This window comes from Rhineura floridana, chromosome 2 (assembly GCF_030035675.1).
Source record: "Rhineura floridana isolate rRhiFlo1 chromosome 2, rRhiFlo1.hap2, whole genome shotgun sequence".
NCBI lineage: Eukaryota > Metazoa > Chordata > Lepidosauria > Squamata > Rhineuridae > Rhineura > Rhineura floridana.
The window spans coordinates 193260430-193285697 of record NC_084481.1 but is presented as its reverse complement, the minus strand read 5'-3'; the positions used below and the strand labels follow the sequence as shown (position 1 = coordinate 193285697).

Sequence of the window (25268 nt, the reverse complement as noted above, 5' to 3'; positions counted from 1 at the left end):
GGTTTTCCCCTGCACAATATTTCTTCCCATCTCCTCCATCGCTTTGGAAGCCCCTCATCTGTGTAGCATTCCAGACGTTCCAGAGCCCATGTGTGTGTGCGCACGCATGCAAAGATGCTTATTGGATTTGACAAACAATGATTTATGACAGGGCAACCTGTGCAGGGTGCAGCGAGGAATATCAGCGCCTCATCATGACTTGGAGATCCATTTCAATCCCCGTCTCAACCCTCTGCTGCCTCTTATTAAAGTGCTGAGAGGATCAGTCTTGACAGATGCAGACAATTTATTTCGTAATGCAGAGAAGGAATGAGATGGAGAAACCAGGAGGGGCTGGCCCAGTCTGTGTGGCGGGGTGTGGAGACAGATGAGGGGCTTATAGTAGAGCCCCTTAGCACCTGCTTTGGATCCACTTGGACACTTTTTCACATTGTAAATTAGCTTTAACTTATCAGAAGCTTTGGGTTTCAGGCTGGCGCTTTGAGGGCTCTGCATGCCCACAAGCTTGATGTGGTTTGAATTCTCAGACTCTCTCTTCTTCCCGGTAGGTCTGTTGGTTTCCAAAAATGTGACATTAGTTGATATGGAGGCCTCATTCCTCTGGCTACTACTTTCAGCTTCCCCATCCAGAGCTTGTCCAGGCTATGACTGCTGGATCAAAAGAAAAAAAAAGTAATAAAGTAGAGAGAGATCATGTTGAGTCTGTTTTAGTCTGCTGGGCTTTTTTTGGAGTTGCAAGGTTCGGAGAGAAGGGACTCTGTTCTTCAGCATTATGCTGTTGTTTTGAAGGAATCTGCAGAATAATAATAATAATAATTTCCAAGGTGGTGTATAGACGTGGTTCTCTCTCTCCTAATTTATTCTCACAACAACCCTGTGAGGTAGGTTCGGCTGCTTATGGACCCCCAATAAGAAGCAATGGGTGTTCCTGGGGATGGTTCTGTGATCCAAAATGGGACAAACATGGACCTGCATCCTGCCTTTTCTTTAAAAAGGGAAAGGAAGTGCATCTGGCAAGCTGTGAGGGCTGTGCTCAGTGATACAAGGGAAGGGCTGCAAGTCGATGGTAGAGAACTTCTGCTTCCTTGCATTTCTGAAGGTCCCAGGATCAATCTCCAGGTAGGGTGTGGGAGATTCCATGCCTGAAACCCTGGAAAGCTGCTGCCAGTCAGAGTAACCAATGTCGAGGAGATGGAGCAATGGTCTGACTCAATATAAGGCAGCTTCCAATGCTTCTATGAGGGAGCAAACATGTTGGCACATGCCTGAAAAGGCAAGTCACAGTCCCAGCCACCACAAAGAGTGCCCTGGGTGCCTTCATTTATTACTATTTTTTTCTTTCTATTGTGCCTCATAGTTGTATTTTTTATTGTGTGTGTGTTTAGATTTATTGTTATATTCTGTTTTGTATTGCTTGCTGGCCTGGGAACCTACTGGTTGAAAGTGCAGGATATAAACAAACACATTTAATGCTGAATTTTCATTCAGCGTTTTGTATCATTAGCTCTCCAAGCGCTGTGAATAATTAATCCCTGTAAGAAGAGGTGTGTGGTTATTATCTAATCTGGGAGCATGTGAAAGCTAAGTAGCCTGGTTGTTTGCCTGGAGCGCCATGTAAGCCACACTGAACTATTCATAATAGTGGTGTCTACTATGTATTTTGGAAAGTTGTTTGTGTGTTATGCATTTGGATCTCTCTTAAGATATCATGCCCAATTCTGCATGATGGTTCCTGAGATCAAGGAGGAGGTTTCTGTCTCCGTTTGGATGTAAGTGGGTGCCATTTTGAATCAATATGGTGGACCAAAGCTTTCAAAACTGCACTGATTTTAATCACTGATTTCACAACTGCATTGATGTTTTGGTTTCCCGAGCAATGCCAGGTAGACATGACCTAAATAAAATAAAAGCAAAACAAAAAACAGGATATAAGTGTTATGAATAATCATGGTGATGTGGATCATTATTATTCCCATTTGGCAAATGGAGAACTGAGAGTGTAGTCGCTTTTCCAAATTGCTTCATAAATCTGTGGCTTTCCAAGCCACAATCCAAAGTCTTCTCTATGTCTGGCCCTGTTTACTGAACACCACCAACTCCAATAAGTTGTTGGTGATCAAATGGTGAAGACAGACAGAGTGTAGTAAATAGTTTAAATACTCATTATCCAGGAAAAAAATACCTAGGAATGGATCAAATGTATATCAAAACCACCTCCAATCCCCAGCTAAGGTGAAGACAGATAGGGATTCTAATTGTCATCCATACTAGAGCTGAAGTCTAGTTTTGTGTTTGGAGAATAATCTAAAATCAGTATTAGATTTTCCCTGTTTCTTTTTTTTTAAACCCATTGAATTCCAGCTCAAGACTCCTTAGTTCACTATGCCAAATTGGCAACAACAATACTCCACCCATTTCTGTATCCCTTCCCTGAGATGTTCCAGTCCTGCATCCCCAGGAGCAATTTTTTTTTGTTAGTGCCCTTTCATCCTAGTCAACAGAATCCTTGCCAAATCCTGTCCCCCATAAATCAGAACCTATACCTAGAACTGAGACTAAATTAAGCCGGTGTGCTCAGTCGGCTTGGCTTATATAAGGCCACAATCTCTCCACATGCACATGCAATATTTTACTTAGTATAAATAGTTTGGAGACTCTCTTAGGCAGGACAGCACACAGTAAGGAGGCAAGCAAGACCTTGTAGATTCAGAAGAGGATCAAAGCAAAAAGCCATTGCATGCTTGCTTTGAGGATGATCACAGATGCATATTTTTAACAGCAGTGGGAAAGATTCTGAGGAATGCAGTAATCCACAGGGTAAAATACCATCACATGGGTGGTGTGTATGCTTCTTGCAGATGGGACTGATTAGCCTGAAATGTCAGTGATGTGATCTGGAGCAGAGTAAACAAGTTATTATTGCCCTGAACCTTGTATGCAGAATTGGACAAGATAATCTTCCTCTTCCTCCCTAGTCACTTTTTTTAAACTTTCTCTATAATATTTTTATTGGTGTTTGTTTTTGTTTTATTTCTGAGCCGTACATCAATGGACTGCTATATGTGGCCAATCAGTAACAACAACAACAACAACAATAATAATTTATTTGGATTCTCATATGTTTTGAAATCAGTTGGTACTAGACTGTTAATTGAAATGATGTATTGATATGGATTTTTGCTGCTGTTTTGCTGTGAGCCATTCTGACCATGTTTATTTTTATTTTCATTATGATTATTATGATTATTATTAAAACATTTATATACTGCTTAATATTTCAGAAATCTCTAAGCGGTGTAGAATTGGCTTGGGAGGTAAAATACGTTCAATGACGCATGAATTTTTAGGACTCTTGCATTTGCAAAGCACACCGGGTCTCCAGCCACTCCCAAGTTGGGGACCAGAACTCAGCAAAGCATCCCTGGACAAGCAACCCCCCGCCCCCAAATAACATGAACCACTTCTCAAACTTCTGCTCCATTGTCACAGCCTACATCTGAACATCAGGTGGAAACATGGAATACAAATTGAATTGAAAACATCATCGTATTTATTGTACAAGGCTCAACAGTTTAAAGGAAAGTCCTGTCTCACTAACCTATTAGAACTAAGAAGATGATCCAGTGGACATACTTAGACTTTCAAAATGCTTTCGACAAGGTACCTCACCAAAGACTCTTGAGTAAGCTTAGTAGTCATGGAATAAGAGGAAAAGTCCTTGTGTGGATCACGAATTGGTTAAGTTGCAGGAAGCAGGACAATAGGAGTAAATGGACAGTTCTCCCAATGGAGGGACAGAGAAAGTGGAGTCCCCCAAGGATTGGTATTGGGACCTGTGCTTTTTAACTTCTTCATAAACAACACAGCGTTAGGGGTGAGCAGTGAGGTGGCCAAGTTTGCTAATGATACTAAATCGGTCAGGGTTGTTAAAACAAAAAAGGATTGCGAAGAGTTGTAAATCCCCAATTTCCTCCCATTGGTTTCTTATGTCGTCCATCTATGAAATCATGCAGACATGGTGTTAGTCGATTTTCTGAATTCCCTGATAGCTGTTAGTGCTATCTAGAGGCAATAACACTAGAAACTAAATACCATTTGTTTAATTGTACACATTGGTTAGCTGTACAATATTGTTGGATCGCTAAAAGGGCACCGCTTATTTGAAAAGACGTCCTCCAGGTATAGTTGGACTCCATCTTATTTATTTATTTATTACATTTATATACTGCCCCATAGCCGAAGCTCTCTGGGCGGTTCACAGCAATTAAAAACAATAAAAACAAGTATACACATTTTAAAACACAAAAAACAATTTAAAAACACAATTTAAAAAATAAATAAAAACAATTTAAAAACACATGCTAAAATGCCTGGGAGAAGAGGAAAGTCTTGACCTGGCGCCGGAAAGATAACAGTGTTGGTGCCAGGCGCACCTCATCAACACAATCATTCCATAATTTGGGGGCCGCCGCTGAGAAGGCCCTCTCCCTTGTTGCCATCCTCCGAGCTTCCCTCGGAGTAGGCACCCGGAAGAGGGCCTTAGATGTTGAGCGTAGTGTACAGGTGGGCTCATGTCGGGAGAGGCGTTCCATCAGCTTTTGGGGTCCCAAGCCATGTAAGGCTTTATAGGTTAAAACCAGCACCTTGAATTGAGCTTGGAAACATACAGGCAGCCAATGCAAGTGGGCCAGAATCGGTTTTATGTGTTTGAACCATCTGGTCCCTGTTACCAGTCTGGCCGCTGCATTTTGCACAAGCTGCAGCTTCTGAATCATCTTCAAAGGCAGCCCCACGTAGAGCGCATTGCAGTAATCTAGCTTGGAGGTTACCAGAGCATGAACAAATGAAGCCAGGTTATCCCTGTCCAGATAGGGGCATAGCTGGGCCACCAACCGGAGTTGGTAGAAGGCACTCCATGCCACCGAGGCTACCTGAGCCTCAAGTGACAGAGATGGTTCTAGGAAAAACCCCAAGCTATGAACCTACTCTTTCAGGGGGTGTGCAACCCCATCCAGAACAGGTTGGACATCCACCATCTGGTCAGAAGAATCCCCCACTAGCAGTATCTCAGTCTTGTCTGGATTGAGCCTCAGTTTATTAGCCCTCATCCAGTCCATTGTCGCAGCCAGGCACTGGTTCAGCACATTGACAGCCTCACCTGAAGAAGATGAAAAGGAGAAATAGAGCTGCGTGTCATCAGCATACTGATGGCAACGCACTCCAAAGCTCTGGATGACCGCACCCAACGGTTTCATGTAGATGTTGAACAGCATGGGGGACAGAACTGACCCCTGCGGAACCCCATACTGGAGAGTCCAGGGTGCCGAGCAATGTTCCCCAAGCACCACCTTCTGGAGCTGACCTGCCAAGTAGGAGCGGAACCACCACCATGCAGTCCCTCCCACTCCCAACTCAGCCAGTCTTCCCAGAAGGATACCATGGTCGAGGATATCGAAAGCCGCTGAGAGATCAAGGAGAATCAACAGAGTCACACTCCCCCTGTCTCTCTCCCGACAGAGGTCATCATACAGGGTGACCAAGGCTGTTTCCATGCCAAAACCAGGCCTAAAGCCCGACTGAAATGGATCCAGATATTCGGTCTCATCCAAGAGCGTCTGGAGCTGGCCTGCCACCACTCGTTCAAGGACCTTGCCCAGGAATGGAACATTTGCTACCGGCCTATAGTTATTAAGATTTTCTGGGTCCAGGGAGGGTCTCTTCAGGAACCCCATCAGCCCCAGCCAGCACAGCCAAAAGTGGCAACTATTATGTTCTATGTGACTAGGACAGGGATGGGGAAACTGTCGCCCTCCAGATGCTGTTGGCTTACAGCTCCCATCACGATGATTGACCATCACAGTAACACAGAACACAATGGCTGCCACTTTTTTCCTACTTCACACATCCATATAAAATCCATAGAAATTTCCATTTTCAAAATATCCTTTACTTTTGAAATCTTATCCAGCAGCTCTGGCCTACATATTCATGCCTGCTTGCACCCATGACTTTCATAGGGTGTGCTTCACCCCTGCCCAAAAAACAGATCTGAATTCCCTCTACAGAACTGTTGAAGTACCTCAAAGTTTGAAGTTAGTATCCTGAAAGCTCAGTGTATGTTGGAATTGGGATGGGATCCATCAGCTGATGCCACTTCGAAAACATTTCATCAACCTACAGTATCTGCTATCCGCTGCTTTTACCAGTCCATTTTTTCCTCCCACCAAATATTGATATCAATATTTTGAAAGGAAATAATGATATTTTGAAAGGAAATACAGTAATAGCTCAGTTAACAAAGTAGATGCGTTCTTGGACATAACAGAAACTTTGGCACGAGAGGTAGGAATAACATGGAAAGAATAGTGATAGGTTCCTACACCCACTCATAGATGATGGGGGCAGCTGAAACAGGGGCTTTAAAGGGTGCCTACCCAGCACCCACACCCACCCACTCCCCTGCCTTCCCCATCCCTTCCTTCTCCACCTCTGAATCTTATTGGATCTTTCCCTCTCCAGCCCTGGGAGAAAACAAGAGAGCTCTTTAATGCAAAGCAACACACAGGCATGCCAGTTTCACCCTAGCAAAGCTAAGGCACAGGCTTGTCAGTTTATTGATAGCAAAGCAAAGGCACAGGCTGGTCAGTTTCACCTTAAAGCAAAGGCACAGGCCCAAAGTTTATCCATAGCAAAGCAAAACTGGTCAGGTTCACCTTTAAAAAGGAGCTTTGTTCATGGAGGATTTAACTGTGGTATTACTGTATCAATCAATAAAAGATATATTGATAAAACTATCATTATTAATATCAATATTTTAGAGGTGGATTTTTTTTAAAAAATCTATTTTTGAAAATAGCAGTGGAAAATTGCTGCAACAATAATTAGCTAATACATGGAAAAGTTGGTACCAAATTCAAATAGGGCAGAATTCTAGCACATCCCTAGTTAGAACACCATGGCCACAATCCAGAGGGCTGATTTAGGCACATCTAAAAGCTTGAATGTGCCCATTGGATCTTCCAAGGTTTTCCCGCTTTGAATGGCTACACCAAAATTCATGCCACACCATAAGCCACTTTTGAACTTTGCCCATACATTATTTCAAAAGCAGCGTGAAAACAGAATGAGTACGCTGCTATTTAAAAGAAAAGATAGGTCAAAGGCACCTACAGGTGTATGGAATGAATCGCTCAGTAGTTTAGATTGTAGCCTATATTCTGAATCTAATATTTGAATTTTGTCAACATTTTACTTAAGCCATTGTGATATTAGGGGCTAATTAACTGCGACTATTTCTTTCTCACCACTTATCTTTACCATAGTTTCAATTGTGAGGTGGGTGGGTGATGGAGAATTCTGATGAAAACAAAATTAGAATAGAAATTGCGTATGTTTCCTTGTTCATCCCGTGTCCAGAAAGAAAATCAATCCAGCGAATGTGATTGGTAATCACTGTTGCTGTTGCTTTAAGTCTGCAAACAATACTGTACATAATTGATTATGCCTCCCCATTTGCATTGTTTTTCCTTTGCACTGAAAATACAATGACAATGTAATTTGCGTGATTTACGTAATTAATTACATAAATTACAAAAGTTACAAAATCTCACCACAGTGGACAGTGAGACAAATAATGTAGGTTTTGGCAGAAAATGACCTGCAGCAGAACGGAAATAGTGCTGCATGCAACAAATATAGGGCAGAATGGAAAATGGGGCTTTCTTATATCCCTAGTTGTTGGACAGTCAGTTCCAAAGAACGAACAATGAAAGGAATGATGGGTTACAAAGAGGGGGGGAAAGAGAAGAAGGCAGAGTTGAGGTTGGTCTGGAAGCTGCCGCTGGTGCAAAATGTGGCAGCAAGACTGCTCACTGGGGCAGGGTAACGCCAACATGTCAACCCGCTGCTGAAAGAATTGCAGAGGCTGCCCATTTGCTACTGAGCCAAGTTCAAGGTTCTAGTTTTGGTGTACAAAGCCCTATATAGCTTGGAAATACTGTCTTATCCCTTACATACCCAGTCGATCACTGCGCTCTGCAGGTGAGAGCCTCCTGCAGATACTATCTTATCAGGAGGTCCATTCTGCACAACATAGGAAACAGACCTTTAGTGTGGCAGCACCTACCCTGTGGAATTCCCTCCCCTTAAATATTAGACAGGCGCCATCTCTGTTACCTTTTCGGCACCTATTGAAGACCTTCCTCTTTCAACAAGCCTTTTAAGTTGAGACCTTATCCCAGTCTGCTTCTGTGTTGAAATTGCTTTTTAATATGCTTTTAAAGTTTTTTTTAAAAAGGGTTTTTTTAAAAAAAAAAAGACTTCAAAGCTTTTAAAAAAGTTTTTAAAATTTTGTTTTAATGTATTTTAATGTCTGTTTTTATTATGTTTTAAAGTGTTTTTAGTGCTTTTGTTTGTCACTCTGGGCTCCTGCTGGGAGGAAGGGCGGGATATAAATCAAATAATAAATAAATAAAATAAATAAAATATCGACAGAGAAAAAGGAGATTCTCTTGTGCTCTGTGCTATGACTGTTTGCTCTCCCCAGAACCTCTGAGGTCATGATTGGTGCCATCTCCACTGGACAGACCCTAGAGACACCCTCCAGCGACGTGTGTCCCTGGGAACAGCGCGACTTGGTGGCAAATGGCTTTTGATGGCTTCTAATATGCATGGCATTACCCCAAAAAGCAGATGTCAGGCAGAATAAGCCCTGGCTGGCAGGATCAGTGCTTGGTTTCGACAGCAGCCTAACGTCTCTTCCCAAACAGCTCTAGGAGAGTGTCTTGGCTAATAGGGCTCCTTCTTGTCAACAGTCCTTCTCAGTTTCTCAAAAAGACAAGAAGCAAAATTGCTTTGGGGTGGGAAAGAAAACATAGAAAAGAATGGTCAGCACTAAGCAAAGGGCCTATCCTGCAAAATAATCTCTTGGTGACAAAAGACATCTCAACTGCACGAAGCCAAGAGAATCTCATAATAAGCATGAAACACAGAGACCCCAACATTAAGTCTGTTTTAGTATCGTTTTCTACTTTTCTTGCGGACACCTATTTATACCTGTTTGCATCAAAAAGTGGCTAAGTGTAATGCCATCAGTTCCAGGGATTTCAAAACGACAACAACACTGTACCATGTTTCACTGAGAATATATCTGGGCCAAGTGTTGGACCAGATGTAAAAGGTGTAGAAGGTTGCTGCTCTTATCATTTGCCGGGGAAGGGCAACAAATTACAGTCCTCTCTAGGCGCTCAGGTAGCACAATATTAATGAGAACATCATGTTCCAGTGGTGGGGTGGCACTGTGCACCGCATTGTGATGGCATAGGTGACAAATAACCTTATGCTTGAAGAACGATTGTTAATTATGGGGAAAAACGTACCATAGGATGGGGGAGAAAAAAAGTTTGCATTTAAAGGCAAATCTATCTAATTCACACTACCTCAAACAATATGCGAACTGAAACACAGGCATCCTTCAAAATTCATACTTCTCCAAATTTTGCAAAGCAGTTCTCCAGCCAAATAATGTGTTCAACAATGCATATATTATTAGGGGAAAGTGTGCGTAAATGCTATCTTAGTGAAAAGAACATAAACAAATGCATTATATTAGGGAAAATTGCTTGCAAAAATATTTGTATGATACAAAATTGCATACAAAAATGTGTGCATTAGGCAGTAGTGTAGTGGCAAATTTCAACGTACAGGGTCCCTTCATGAGTCATGCCACACCCCCTCACAGCCACACCCTCTCACAGCCTTTCTCTCCCCCCACACACTACATGAGCAACACCTTCCTTCAGAAAAAGATCCTCCCTGGGGCAAGGAACCACCTGAGCATGCAGGGACCCACCACTGCATCCATCCTTTTTTTTTTAAGCAAGCAAGCCCCAATCTCTCCAAATGATTGCTGCCGGCTGGCAGCCTGGGCTGGCAGCCTGAGCTTGCAGTGATATCTCTCCCCGCCCTCCCAGCTAGGCCCAGACCCCAGCACAGTTTGTTTTTTAAAAAAGTAAGCCCAAGCCATGGGCCAAGGGGCATGGACCACCGTTTGGGAACCTCTGCCTAAAGAATTGAAGTAAGTAAATACCTGGGCTTGGCTGTCTACCCTCCTTAGCTCTCTGTAAACGTCACTCTCTCTCAACTCCTCATTACTCTCTTTGTCATGGCTTTCTTCTCCCCACAAAAACAGATGGTGGGAGCCAATCAGCATGCAAGGGAATTCTAGTGATGGGATCCACAGCTGCCGCAGATCCATTGTGGATCCACCATCCCCCCACCGCCATGGAGAAGAAGGGTGCAGGACAGGAAGGCCACGCCAGGCCAAACAACAGAGGGAGGCCTCTGCAACAGCCTCCCAGAAGGGCCAGATCGTGAAGAAGGAAGAGGAGGTGCCACTAGCACACCATGGTCAGAATTAAGCATATTTTTTTGCCTGTCCTAGTCTGCAGTCTGTTTCTTGCCCTGCAGTATGACACCTCTTCCTGTTCCTCCTCCACTGTCTGGCCCTGTTTGGGGAGGCTGTTGCTGAGGCCTCTGCTCTATGGTTTATTTAACTTCCTTCTAGTTCCTTTTCTAGAGTTTGATTAGTAGAGTCAGTGTTCTGTTTTCCAAACTTCTTCCCAATGCACTTCTCCAAATAGCCTTAATAAAATTGATTGTTGATTTGTTGAGCTTCAGGCGCATCTTTTTCTAATTACTCTGTATCCTTCCTTGTTTTACCTACACTTTAGGAAATGAATAAGCAAGTATAGAGACTTGCCCTGCATACACATTCAGAGAATTATCTTGGTTTAGGAGTGGTATCTTATGCGTACCCCATCCCCCATCCCGTGCCGCTCAACACAGTAATCTCATCTTGATATATTCTTTCCCCCACCAAGATCTAGTCAACTAATTCTTCCATCCAGCATCTTCTGCTTCCCTTGACAGAACAAATGTTTTTCATGTTCTTCAGAGCTTGGAAAGTTTATTTTAAAAAGAAACTTGTTCTTGTTCAGGTTCAGCATATCCAAAAAGGAACTTATTCCAGTTCATGTTCATGATTTGCAAACTGAACTAGTTCGGTTCATGTTCACAGTTCAATTCAAAGTTCATCTAAATGATCCTCAGTCTTTTTTCAGCATTCAGAATGTTAGAAGCTACTGTGCTGAAGCAGAAAAATATAATTAAGAAGACTAAGACTTACACATAGTGGAATGTGAATTTGTTTCCACCAGCAATTATGGGCTTTAAGTTTAAAAGCCGAAAGAGTCTAAAGAGTAAAAGAAAAAAGAAGTAAGGGAATGAACTTGAAGATGACCCAGAAATCATTCAAAATCTACCCCAAAATGAATTTAATTCACTTTCAATTCACTTGGCAGTTATGGGAACTACTTTCCCATCTAATTCAGAGATTTTTGAATTAATTCAGTGAACTTAGTTAAACCAAACTAATTCATTCCAGGCACTGATCTTCTTTGCCTATGGATTTTTGATACCAGCAGCTAACAATGCCAACTAGGCCTCAGTTCATCTTCTCAGCTAGGAAGTTGCCACCGCCTACTACACAGATCAGTTCCAGAGATGCTGTTGCCATAACAACAGAAGGCTTTTTCAGGTCCTCGCTCTCTCTGCTGAATGGTTAGAATAAAAGCAATACCACATCTGGAGTTGCAGTACTATTCCCCTAACTCCTTCCTCAGACTGAAAAAGCGAACCAGATGCAATTATCATTGCTCTTGCGAGCTTTGAATGAAATGTACCAAAAGGTGGAGAGCAAAAAGCACCATGCAATACAGATTTTTTTTATTTGTACTGTTTTGGATCACCCTCACAGCTCTGTCACAGAGTGAATTGCTAGTGGAAACTGACCTTCTTCTGTTCAGTTAGTGTGTATCCTTCATAAATCACAATTTTAAAATATTGTATATGGATGGAGGAACTTTGGGTAATCTCCAATTGCCAAGGCGTATTAAACAAATCCCATAAATTCATTTTTTGTGCAGGCATTAGAGGAAAATAATGTTTTATTTTAAACACCCACCACTCCCTCCCCATTGTGCCTCAAAATCCCTTTCCGTAATCAGGATTTTAGAACAGAGTTGCAGATCCCTTTCAGCCAACCTTTGATTTATGGCATTTTTGGAAAACTGGAAATCTTCACTACAGTCAGATAAATATCAGATCCTGGGTTTCCTAGTTTGCACTCCTGAGCACAACTGTGTCACTTAAATCCTACCAAAGCAGAAGACGAAGGCAGAAATCACACATGCATTTTAAAATGTGTTAATTATCACTTGTGAATCTTCTCTTGCTTCAGTTTATGAGCCTTTCTACAGTTTACACATTATACTTTCCTAGGTTAAAGTGTTGCCAGAACCATTCACTCCTCCTGTGAGTGCCAGAGAAAACCTTCTCCCACTTGCCTGCCCTGGAGGTGGGTCCATGTTGCCCTGTAACTAGGCTTGGATGCAATGCCATATCTTATCCATGTGTGATGTCCCCTCCACCTGCCCACACCAGAGGGAAGAGAATATTATTAATTAATTAATTACATTTATATCCCACCCTTCCTCCCAGAAAGAGCCCAGGATGGCAAACAAAAACACTAAAAACAAAACACCTTTAAAAACATCTTGAAAACATCTTGAAAAATAAATTCTTAAAACATTTTTTTGTTTGTTTTTTTTCAAACAGTTCCAACACAGACTGGGATAAGGTCTCTACTTAAAAGTCTTGTTGAAAGAGGAAAGTCTTCAGTACGTGCTGAAAACATAACAGAGATGGTGCCTGTCTAATACTAAAGGAGAGGGAATTCCAAAGGGTTGGTGCCACAGTACTAAAGGCCCATTTCCTATGTTGTGTGGAATAGACCTCCTGATGAGATGGTATTTGCAGGAGGCCCTCATCTCCAGAATGCAATGATCAACTGGGTATATAAGGAGTAAGACAATCTTTCAGGTAACTTGGTCCCATGCTGTATAGGGCTTTATACACCAAAACCAGCACCTTGCTTGGCCTGACAGCAAATGGGCAATCAGTGCAATTATGTCAGCAGTGGGGTAACATGTTGGCAATATCCTGCCCCAGCTTCCAGACCAACCTCAAGGGCAGCCCCACATAGAGCACATTACAGTAATTGAGCCTGGAAGCTACCAGCCCATGGACAACAGTGCCCAAGCTATCCCAGTCCAGAAATGGCCACAGCGTTGTTATCAGCCAAAGTTGGTAAAAGGCACTCCTAGCCGCTGAGGACATCTAGGCTTCTAGCAACAAAGATGGATCCAGGAGCACCCCCAGACTATAAACCTGCTCTTTCAGAGGGACTACGACCCCATCCAAAGCAGGCAATTGACCAATTTTCTGGACTTGAGAACCACCTACCCACAGCACCTCCATCTTGCTAGGATTCAGACTCAGTTTATTGGCCCTCATCCAGCCCACCACTGAGTCCAGGCAGCGGTCCAGAGCTTACACAGCATCTCCCAATTCAGACATTACTGAGAAACAGAGCAGGGTATCATCAGCGTACTGATGTGCATACACATACACTCACAACCTAACAAGTAGATTTTCACCTACATGATTGCAGGCATAGAAAGAAAATGAGGCAACCATTTGTCTTTCTTGTATATATAGATTTACGTTAGAAGGTATGTGTCTGTGGGATGTTTGGAAAGACAAAGCCAGTACTAGGGGAGCCCGGTAACAGCTGCTGCTGCGTTCTCTTTTACTTTGCTGAACTTGCAGCCTTCTCTCGCCTCTTTCCACCTTCCCTTCCTCTTACTCTCACTTTCACCTGAGGCAGAAGAGAGTCTGTTTTAAAATCAGGGCTCCTTCTCAGTCATTGCCATGTCTTTTCCTTCTCCACTTCTTCCTTCTCTCTCTCTCTCTCTCATTTGTTGAGAGCTCTTGAGAAGTTGCCAACAGGGCCGTTGTTTTTGCATTTTCTGCCTCTCTTATCTCTTGACTGCGTGTGGTGTGCTTTTGATAGATGCATTGATTTTGAGGCAAAGAAGCCCAGCACTCCCAGAGCTCTGCAAATCTGAAGTGTTGCATTTTAGGGCTGCAAAAACTCGGTGGTGCCAGTTTCTACTTTTAGGACAATAGGAAGCTGCCAGATACCCAAAATAGGTGACTATTGGTGACTGGCACTGGATTTCCAGGGTTTCAGACAGGGATCTTTCTGAGCCCCACCAGGAGATGCCACATATTGAGCCGGAGATCTTTTGCATGCAAAGCAGGTGCTCTGTCATTGGCTGTGCATAATAACCTAAGAGACTTTTCTGTTCATGGAGGAGAGGTTGGAATGTAAAAAAAATAAGAAGCCATTTCCAGTGTTTAGAACCCTACGGGGGGGGGAGTGAGCAGAGAACTAAAAAAAGAAGAAGAGAAAAAAGGATGGGAATCAGACTTTGTCATATAGTGGAAGAGAAGACTCACTGAAATCAATGGGACTAATTTCCCATTTATTTCACTGGGTGTACTCTAAATATGACTGTTTGGTTTCAACTTATTCTTAGCCACTTTGTCACACAGAACCCACGGCAGCTTCCAAAATATGTTTCGGAAAGAACACTTCTGCTCACAGGTGAAATTTTTGTTTGCAAACCCATTTACCTGTATGGTCATTGATAAGGTTTAAATATTAGATACATTTAAAGCTACATTTCTGCCTTTCACACATGGGAAGTCATACGAACAGAGGAAGAGTCCAGCGAAAACAAGGAGAATGTCCTTATAAGCACCAAGTAATGATGAATAAAATGGCTGCAGTGCAGGAGCAAAGAAAGAAATGTGACATTTGAAGCAGTTCTCCATTTCTCCCTTGTGACGTTAGCCCTTCCTCCTCCTTGGTGCATGGCGTGCATGATTCCAAGGACAAGAAGGTGGGGAGGGCCTGAAGCTCCTTATCTGGACTGCAAAAAAGCAGCCTTGGTTTCTTAAACATTAAAAGATACATTCACCCATAATTGGCAAGCTTTTCTCTGTATCCATAAAAACAGAGACATTCAAAAACAAAAGCCAAGAATCTCAGGATGTCCAGTTTTGACATTTGACCTGAACACAGGACATTGCTGTGATGTGCACTAGAGATGGAAGGATCTGTCAATTTTGGTTCTCTCCATTTCTAATTTTTCCGATATTAAATTCAGCTCTTCACTTTCCTGTAAGAACTGGAGATTTTTTTTAAAAAAAATCTTCATGAAAATCTTCTTCAGCATTTTAGTATGAATTTCACCTAATAAGCATAATACTTTTGTATGTAGTTTTGACTAACATACACATTTTTGCAGGCAACGTCTCCCAATATAATTCATTTTTGTATTTTTTCACTAATATATTCATTTTTATGCACACTATCCCCTAATACATGCATTTTTGTAAACAATCTTTGGTTGGGGAACTGCATTGCAAAATTCGGATACATGCAAATTTCAAAGGATGGCTGTATTTCGGTTGTCAACATGCAAATTTGATAGATTTGGCTTGAAATGTGAACTGAATCGAATTTCTCCCCATCCCTAATCTGCTCAGCTCCTCCAGCCCAATTCTTGCATAGATTCCTTCTTAAGGAAAATGTATTTCCAAAAGAGAGAAGCTTTTGCTATTTCACTCCTTACCTTCCACTTCCATTTCAAGCAAGCATATAGCAAACACACTAACAGAGAAGCTGACAGCCCATGGCAACGATAGAAAGAGACAAAGGGATCAGGCTCCATGCCGCAGACCACTTGCTTAAGCAAGAGGGATGCAGGGAAATGAACATTCCAGCCTTTCCCAGCCAAGTTAAATTGGCCTGCAAAAGACTTTCATTCCTGAGGAGCTTTTGGATTAAACACTGGCCAGAGCCAGCCAGATTCTGCTGAAAATTACTGTAACAACTGGTTTTCAATTACAGTTCTTCATTTGTATATTTTTATTTCCCTCATCATTGCTCGATTTCTCTATTTTTAGAGAAAATTGTGATTCTTGTGCTCATTGCATGAGTTTCCCAACTTGTCAACAGATACTTTCGCCACTCCTATTAGTTGATTTTAAAATGTATGATTGAAACCTTATGGTAAAGATGTTGGAATTAATATAAAGTTAGTAAACTGCTGCTACACACTTAAAAGGAGGATCAAGAATGCTTCTTGATGGGGGTCGTATCACAGATGGGTCATAAAGACCGATTTTATCTGTGGGCAAGTTTGGCAGGTTTCCCTTTTTAAAGTCATGGAGATTTGCTGCTGCTTGCCAGCCACACCAGTGGGCAGGGCTTGATGGAATATTTCTGGGCTGTGTTTTTCTGTCCCTCTCTTTCAGTCACTCCTCCCTTGCCCTCCACTACCTTTTTCCAATCTAGGCATGTGTGCAAATATTTTTGTACCTGTGTGCACTGCACACAGCCTTAAAAGTTAATCTCAAGAACTGTGCAAAAGCGCTAGAGTAAATGTCCAAGTCCCCCCTTACACTGGGCTGTGAGTAGGGCTGGGTGAGAATTCTGCTGAATTCGGATTTAGCACCAGATTTTTTTGTGGAGTGATCCTGTTTGCTCCAAACTTCAGTGGGATTTCCCCCCTTGAATATTCCCTCAGATATATTGTTCTTGTACTGTACAATTTTTACGCACAGCACAGCATTATAGAGCGCACTCTCTGTCTGCCATCCCACACCACTCTAGTAATCCCAACTCCAAATGGGAGGGAAAGAGCCAAATCTCAACCACATTGACTCTAGGAGTGGGAGGACACTGAAAGCTGATTTCCTCCTTAGCCAGAATACATAATATTAACATCTATATTTTTGAAGAGGGGAAAAATCAGACCGGGAAAGCAGCACAAAATGGAGAAAGAACGAACTCAAATTGATATTGCCTGTTAGATCAACAGAATGCTTTTGAAGTGGCACCAGTTAAGGGATCCCATCCCTAGCTGTGAGGGGTTTGGATTGAGAGGAGGCATCCCTCTGCTCTTTTCTGGTGGCTCAGTTGGCCTCCTGCTGTCCACCACCACTGGAGTGGCACTTGTGTCACTCCACCGGTGCAGATCTCCCCTTCTATCCGCCACATGTTTGGGTGGGCAGGAGGCTCACCAGCTGTATTCCAACCAGTGGAAGGCCCCAAAATGAAGTGCTCTGAGGGTGAGGCATGGCTGAGCTGTCCAGGAATCTGCTGAGTCCTGAGCTGGTCTCAGCTAGTGCTGGCTGATGGACAGCCTGATCCTCTAGCCCAAGTTGCAGAGGGAGCTGGTGCAGGGATTGGCTTACCTCCTCCTGCTGCCACTGTGAGTGGCTGGGCTGTGGATGCGGAGGTAACTCCGCTGCTCTGCAGAGCCACTGCAGCAGCAGATTAGGATTGTTCTGCCTGTGAAACATAACATGACATTGTGAATGGGCAAAATGGAGGGTTGTGCTTTTTTATGGATGGAAATATCTATTTCCATTTTTTTTAAAATCAAAAGTTAGAAGGGGCCTATAAGGCTATTAACGCTTAAAAGGTCCCCTCTTGGTGCAGGAATCCAACTTAAAGCATACTGGACAGGTGGCTCTCTAGCTGCCTCTTGAATGTCTCCATTGTTTGAGAGCCCACCACCTCCCTAGGTAATTGGTTTCATTGTCATGCCACTCCAACAGTTAGGAAGTTTTTCCTAATGTTCAGGTGAAATCCGGCTTCCTGTAACTTGAGCCCATTATTTTGTGAACTGCACTCTGGGATGATTGAGATGAGATCCTGGCCTTCCCGTGTGGCAACCTTTCAACTACTCGAAGAGTGCTATCATATCTCCCCTCAGTCTTCTCTTCTCCAGGCTAAACATGCTTTCAGTCTCTCTTCATAGGGCTTTGTTTCCAGCCCCTGATCATCCTCATTGCCTTCCTCTGAACCCGTTCCAGTTTGTCTGCATCCTTCTTGAAGTACGGAGACCAGAACTGGACGCAGTTCTCAAGATAAGGCCTAACCAATGCCAAATAGAGGGGAACCAATTAGGGTTGCTAGGCTCAGGGCCTGAGAATGATTCTGTATCTTTAAGAGAAGAGAAAATTCAGCCAAGTGCAGGTTTTCTTGCAACAAGGTGGAATTTTCCCTTCCCCCTGCACAACTTTTAAAGATACAGAAGACCTCTTGGAGGCTGGGCCTGGCAACCAAGAGGTCTTCTGTATCTTTAAAAGTTGTGCAGAGGGAAGGGAGAATTCCACCTTGTGGTTTTTCCCATTACAGTGTTGCACGAAAACCTGCACTTGGCTGAATTTTCTCTTCTCTTAAAGATACAGAATCATTCTCAGACTCTGAGCCTGGCAACCCTAGAACCAATACTTCACGCGATTTGGAAACTATACTTCTGTTAATGCAGCCTAAATAGCATTTGCCTTTTTTTCAGCCACATCACATTGTTGGCTCATATTCAGCTTGTGATCAACAACAATCCCAAGATCCTTCTCGCAGGTAGTATTGCTAAGAAGTATTCCCCATCTTATAACTGTGCATTTGGTTTCTTTTTCCTAGGTGTAGAACTTTGCACTTATCTCTGTTAAATTTCATTCTGTTTTCAGCCCAATGCCAGCCTATCAAGATCCCTTTGAATTTTGTTTCTGTCTTCCAAAGTATTAGCTACCCCTCCCAATTTTGTATCATCTGCAAATTTGATAACATTCCTTGCACCTCCTCATCCAAGTCATTAATAAAAAAGTTGAAGAGCACTGGACCCAGGACTGAGCCCTGCAGTACCCCACATATTACCTCCCCTCAGTTTGAGAAGGAACCATTGATAAGTACTCTTTGAGTACAATTCTGTAGCAAACTATGGATCCACCTGATAGTTGCTCCATCCAGCCCACATTTAGCTATCTTGCTAATCAGAATATCATGGGTCACTTTGTCAAAACCTTTGCTGAAGTCGAGATATATTATATCCGCAGCATTCCCACAGGGAATTCTCTTCCAGGGAGGTTACCCAATCAAAACATGAGATAAGATTAGTTTGGCAGGATGTGTTCTTGATAAATCCATGTTGGCTTCTAGTAACCACTGCATTGTTTTCAAGGTGCTTACAGATTGACAGCTTTATAATCTGCTCCAGAATTTTCCCAGGTATCAATGTGAGGCTGACTGGTCTGTAGTTCCCAGGTTCCTCCTTTTTGCCCTTTTTGAAAATTGGGACATTAGCCCTTCTCCAGTCATCCGGCACTTCACCCATCCTCCACAATTTCACAAAGATAATAGACAGTGGTTCCAAGAGTCATCATCTGTCCCCCTAAATTCTGTCACCTGAAGCAGTTTGCTTCACTTTTCTATATGGTAGGGTTATCCAGGGACCCAAATAATTAAGGTACCTCAGAGATTGCCAGAGCTTTCGAGCATAATCCATTCATGGTTTTTGGACTAGGGCACTTCCAGACTATCACTATTTTCTGGTGGGATTCAATGATATATTGGCAAATTCAGACCGTTGATTGGGAGGCCCTGCTCAAAACCTCCAGACTTTTTGCGATATGGAAAGGGGCAGGGAAATGCATTGGAAAATGTGTGGGGCAATACTTGCTTTGAGGCTGCATTGTCTAATCTCCCTGCAAACATGGTCTAATCTCCCCAGAAATCAGGATGAATGCTAAATAAACAGGTTGTTTGGAAGTGCCCTGCATCTCCATCTCTTCTCTTATACGAACAACAGCAGACACATGTCTGTGTATGTGTGTGTGCGTGTGTGATCCTTAGGGGAGGCAGTGTATGGGGAAGGGAGTATTTTCCCTCCCCAACACAATCAGAGCCAAAATTGCCCCCTTCATGTGACTATAATGCTTATGAATAAATTTCTGATTGGTGTCAATGTCTTCCCTTTTAAAGCCAACCCTATAGCCAGAGTGAGGCAAATGGGTGCACTGCCCTCCCGAGCTATGCTTCCCCCCCCCCTGGATTTTTTTGGAAAATTGTCTTTTTAATTTGTGACATATCAGACAATGACAGCTTGTCTTTAAAGAATGTCAGCTTGTTTTAAGAATGGAAGCAGTTTGAGAATAGGACCCCCTGAAAAATTTGGTGAATAAGGTCAGATGGGTGCACAACAAAAGCTTCATCTGGAAGAATCCCCCCCACCAAAGTCTGCTCACTCAAAATTTTCCCTGACTGAGGGTGGATTTTTCATGATCGCAATTACCCTATGATTACTTAAGTGATCTTGAAAAAAACACAGCCTGTATAATAACATGACCTTCGAAGAGTTAAATATTGGAACTTTGTATTATGGGCTAGAGTTAGACTCTCTCCCTTGGACATTCCTTTGATCTGCTTTTCAGTTTCAATTGTGTTCTCTATCCAGCCAGCGATAAAAAAGCATGTTTGTTTGTCTCCAGTAAGAAGTAAGAGTTTGTTTGACGCATAGAGCAGAATTGGGTGTTTATTGCTAAAGAGTGAAATAAAGAGATAACTTAAAAGTGATCTAAAAAATATATGGCCTAAGTTATCTTTTACTCTTTTAAAGCACACACTATACTTACAATCATAGTGGTTATTTTTTCTTATTTTTCTTGAGTACTTGATGGCAAAAGATGAAAACAGCCCTAGATGACTGCTGTACACACCACAGTTAGCTGGCTGGCCACCTACGTGGCAACTCAGGCCTAATTTCCAATTTTCCCATTGAGTTCAGCTCAGCATGAGGCCTTTTCAGGGTTTCTGGGCAGAAAAATCAACCTAGCAATCAGTAAAATTGCTTTTCACAATTAGTTTCTAATAATTTAGTTAGTCCTTTATCCTTGATTGTCTAACAGGAAGGAATATGTAATAGGCAGGAACAATATTGCAAGGAGGGACCCTCAAGGAGGAGTTAACATCTTGTTCACTGTAACCTTAACATTCTTTTTTCTTATTAAACCCTTTAAAATGCTTTAAGTATAACATGTAGTTTGAGCCTTGTGACAAACAGCCCTGTATCTCTTTGTTATTTATTGTGGATGTGGATGAAACGAAGGGTTTTTCTTATGAAAGAACAAATCAAGACACCTCCACCCATCAGAAACTGTTGGAAATTCTTGTTTTATAGTACACATTCTTTACATCCAAAGCTGAGGGGCTATAATAAACTCCCACTTGTTGAAAAGAAGGGGGAAGAAAAGGCCATTTGTTCTTCCAGTCATGCTTACTTCAAGGGCCCTTCAAATGAGGCCTCACACAAGGCTGCAATGGAAAATTGGCAGGAGTCCAGAGGTCACACCTAATGTTTGTAACTGGTGCCTACCAGCATGCTGGCTTCCACTTCTTTCTAAATTAAAGCACTTGTGTAACAAGCAATATCTCAGGCACAACAGAGTCTGCCCCCACTCAAATAAGAACAAGAAAAGAGAGAGATCCTCAAAATAATAGCTAAGCCTACTAAAAAAATTTGGTGGCACAAAGGGAGACAAAAGAAAGAAACATTTGAACAGCTTTGGAATTCATTTAGGAATGCTATAAGAAGACAATATAATATGGACATTAATTCATATTGAACCTTTTGTTGTTGCTTGTATGGCTATTTGATTATTATGTCCTAGAATTACTGAGCTATGGGTTTTTGTGCTACTCCACATATTAGTGGTGATGGGTGGCAACAGGATTTTCTGGGCCAAGTATACTCAGTGGTGTAGTTGTTCAGGATCTCAAGGGTTCTTAGACCCCTTACTTTTTTGGGAGCAGGGTCCCAACAGGGTCCCTATGTCTCCAGCATCCTATGAGCAAATTAATATGAAAGGAGAGTGTGTTAGCCATTGAGAAGAGTCTTCTAACATGCTTCCTTGTCCTTTCCTCCTGGAGCCAATCAGAGCAAAAGGAGGAGAGTCAGCTACTGAGAAGACTCTTTTCAGTAGCTAACACTCCTGTTTTGCGCTTATTGGCTCCTAGGGACGTCTGTAGTTGTGAAAGAAGGCATTAACAAGGATCTCATTCTCAACCCAGCAACAAAAAAGGAGGGAGGGGCATGGCTATGAGTATCATGAAAGGAGCCTGCACTTCTAAATTTGCCACTATACTACTGAGTATACTGTATGTAGATTGGGCCCTTTGCCTCCCTCACAACTGAGGGCACAAATTTGCACAAACTATGCATATACATGCAAATATATGCAAATCTGTGTCCTCTATTGAGGGTGGAGGGAAGAGCTCCCAAATAAATCAGGGGCCACAAAACAAGTAATACATTGTCTGGCAGAAAGAATGTCAATGAATGAAGCTTCCCCTGTAATTGTATTTACATACTAGAAAAGGCTTAGCCTGTTGAATTTCTGCCTGCCCAAAAGATGTTAAAGGCACAAGAGCCTTTATGAATTGTCAGTTGTGTTATTGGAGAGTTTTCATAAATTGAAATAGCAATATTCAATATAAGTTCAAGTGCTATATTTCAGATGGTGGGGGGGATTTACATTTACAGCAACCAAGGTTCAGATGCCCATGCTTGGATAAATTTAAGATGAAATTATTAAAAAGCAAGAAGTGCACCCTAAGAGCAGTTATTATGGTTATTTAGTTTTGTTATCAGCACAGGTCAAATAGTCTTCCTTTGATAGTGATATGCCCATTTAAGTGTTTATACCAGCAGCAGTATGTGGCAACATGGTGAGGTCCTCCGGGCAGATACCTGCCTTAATGTTCTCTGCAAAGTGCCATGCTCACTGATGATATCCTTATCCTCATAGGTTTAAACATTTCATTAATCATTTTAAGGACCATAGTCCAGTGTAGAGTTGTTCTGTAGCAATGCCATCGCATATAAGGAAATCTGCTTCATGTCCTTGGTAATGCCTGTTGCTGTTATTCTCTTTCTACAAAACCTTACTGTTATAAATGCAACAAAATCTTAGCACAACAGGACTGAAATAAACAAGGCTGAAAGGAGCTGAGTTTCCCAAGCTGGTGCTAGGGAACATTGTCTAGTGCAATAATTTGGGCCAGCAAAATGTCTTCAGTGAGCCAGCTTGCCTGGATGGAAGAGGGTAGAGTAGATTTTTGTGGGGCTGTGTCTTAGCTCTGCTGCACTCCAACCATCTCCACAGCAGACCCTGCACACACACACTCTCTCTCTCATTCTCTCACAGTGGCGGCTGGTGGCTCCATGTCAGTGGGGCAGTGGAATCTGCTCTGGGTTTTAGTCCAAGCTTTCAATGAGCTGTCCACAGTGCTTTCATCTCTCATATGTACCCTATTAGCATCATTCTAGCTTCTGCTGAATAAAGAAAGAATAACACAGCAGCCATTGTTTGGCCTTCAGCACCTTGGGCAGCTCCTTGAAAGTTCAAACTAAAATCCAGAGCAGATTCCACCGCCCCAATGACATGGAGCCACCAGCAGCCACTGCTCTCTCATATATACTCCATTAGCATCATTCTAGCTTCTGCTGAATAAAGAAAGAACAACCCAGCAACCCTTGTTTGGAGCCTCTGAGCCACGGGAATCCATCAGTCAGGTTGGTTTCCTCTGAACCCAGAATAGTCCTTATTAATAGGCCAGGCAGGGATTTTATTTTGCCTTTCAGCTGGCAGCTGCCCTGAGCCAGGAGTGGAGTCAAGTTACTGCATCCATCCAGGAATCTCGACTATTCCAAGAGTAGGCGTGAGCTGCTGACTCAGGAGGTGTTCTGGTAATTCATGCGAGGCTCAGAGACCCACCAGAGCAAAGTGAATGATGGACTTGACTTCTTTTCTTTCTGGCTCCATGCCTGACACTTTGGGTAGAGTAAGGCCATTTGAGCTGGTCTGATTCCTCGTCACCGAGCCACTTCCACTTGCACAGGCAAAAGAGTTCTTAAAAAGTACAGCAGTGCAGCCTTCCTTTTAAGGACTTGTCTGATCTGGATCCTTCCTTAGTCTGTAATACGTCTCCCTGTTTCTCCATCTCTTTACTCAAGGAGTAGTTTTCAACCTGTGCAGGGCCAGCCCCAAAACATCTTCCGGCCTGGGGCAGGACATCAAATGACACCTCTCCCTCAAGGTACATAGTAAATTAGACCAGCCAAAGACTCTTTCGGATCAGCTGTCTTACTGAGCATTCAGTTTCCACCAAATACTCCATTATTCATCTTTCTGTCCGCTATTTAATGTAATTTACACAATTATTTATGTAAGTTATGAATTGTATTCAATTAATGACATAATTGTTTCCACCATTCATTTCAATTCAAAGGAAATGCCAAAACAATGTAAAAAAAAGTTATGCATTGCTTGTAGGCTTTAAAAAACAACCCAAGAATGTTGTGAGCTCCTACTGGGAGGAAGGGTGGGATATAAATTTAATAAATAATAAATAAATAAAGAGATGGATGGTTGGTTGGATGGATTTCCATTCTGGATCTAGGGCAAAAACTCGAACAGCGGCAATTTCAGTTTCCAACAGAATTCTCCAATATCCCTATTCCTTACTACAAGTATTGTGACTGTCCAGGCAGATGTTATACAGGTAGAGTAAATTTCCCAGTTACTTGCTACAGATGTACCTGATGAATGTCTGCCTTATACATCCATACATAGCATTTTGCTGCCACAAACTGTGACAGCAGATGCTGTGAGGCAGATGCTCATGCAGAAAGGGTTCCATAAAGGAAGAAAACTTTGAAAACTCACCTTTCTAAACTTAATCATGGTACACAAGTCTCTTGCGAGGGTTCCATTTTCTGCTCTCCAGCAGAGCTGCTTGGCTCTGGAGAGTAAGATTTCTGCTGTACATGTGCTGCGCCAAAAGACAAATAATGCAAAACACAAGTCCTTCAAATGTGGAAGTTAATGAGGAATGTAAATATTTTCTCTTTAGTCCATGTTTAGCAGGACAGATTCTAAGCAAAAAATTCATGTTTCCAGGAAATGCCTTTTAAATAGAGCTGAGCTAAACATAGCCAACAAATGTTCACATTCATGTTTGACATTGCTAAGAATAGAACACCATTTTGGAGATTCATTTAGATGTAAATCTGAAATGTTTGTCTGTGTTTGGAACAGTGCAGCTGACACTGTAATATAATATATGTAGGTAATTATGCGATGACATGCTCGTGTAAAGGCTGATGCCCCTTGCTTTCCGAACTCATGAGATTTATGGCCCGATGGACTGGCCTCTGATGTGCCAGTCCACTTATCTGATGATGTAATATGACACTACCCATGTCCTATGTGTAAGGATGTTTCTTTCTGTTTACCAAAATGACTAGGGGGCTATATCATCTTTCCTTACAACATTTGGGGTGATTCAATTTAGAAAAAAGTGAAAAAGGTGAGGGAGACAAGGTACATAAAATGGTGCAACCATTCTGGAGCCATCCATGAAGTCTAGAAAAATCAGAATCGACAAAAGG

The 25268-nt window shown here is 42.4% G+C and overlaps 1 long non-coding RNA gene across 1 annotated transcript in view; it reads right to left on the bottom strand.

Annotated features, from left to right (window-relative positions):
- Positions 1–24596, bottom strand: part of LOC133378395 (uncharacterized) — a 37767-nt gene extending 13171 nt beyond the window's left edge. The window contains exon 1 of the long non-coding RNA XR_009760998.1: positions 24544–24596. This is a non-coding gene — a long non-coding RNA (uncharacterized LOC133378395). The remainder of the gene's footprint in view (positions 1–24543) is intronic.
- Positions 24597–25268: the final 672 nt, after the last annotated feature.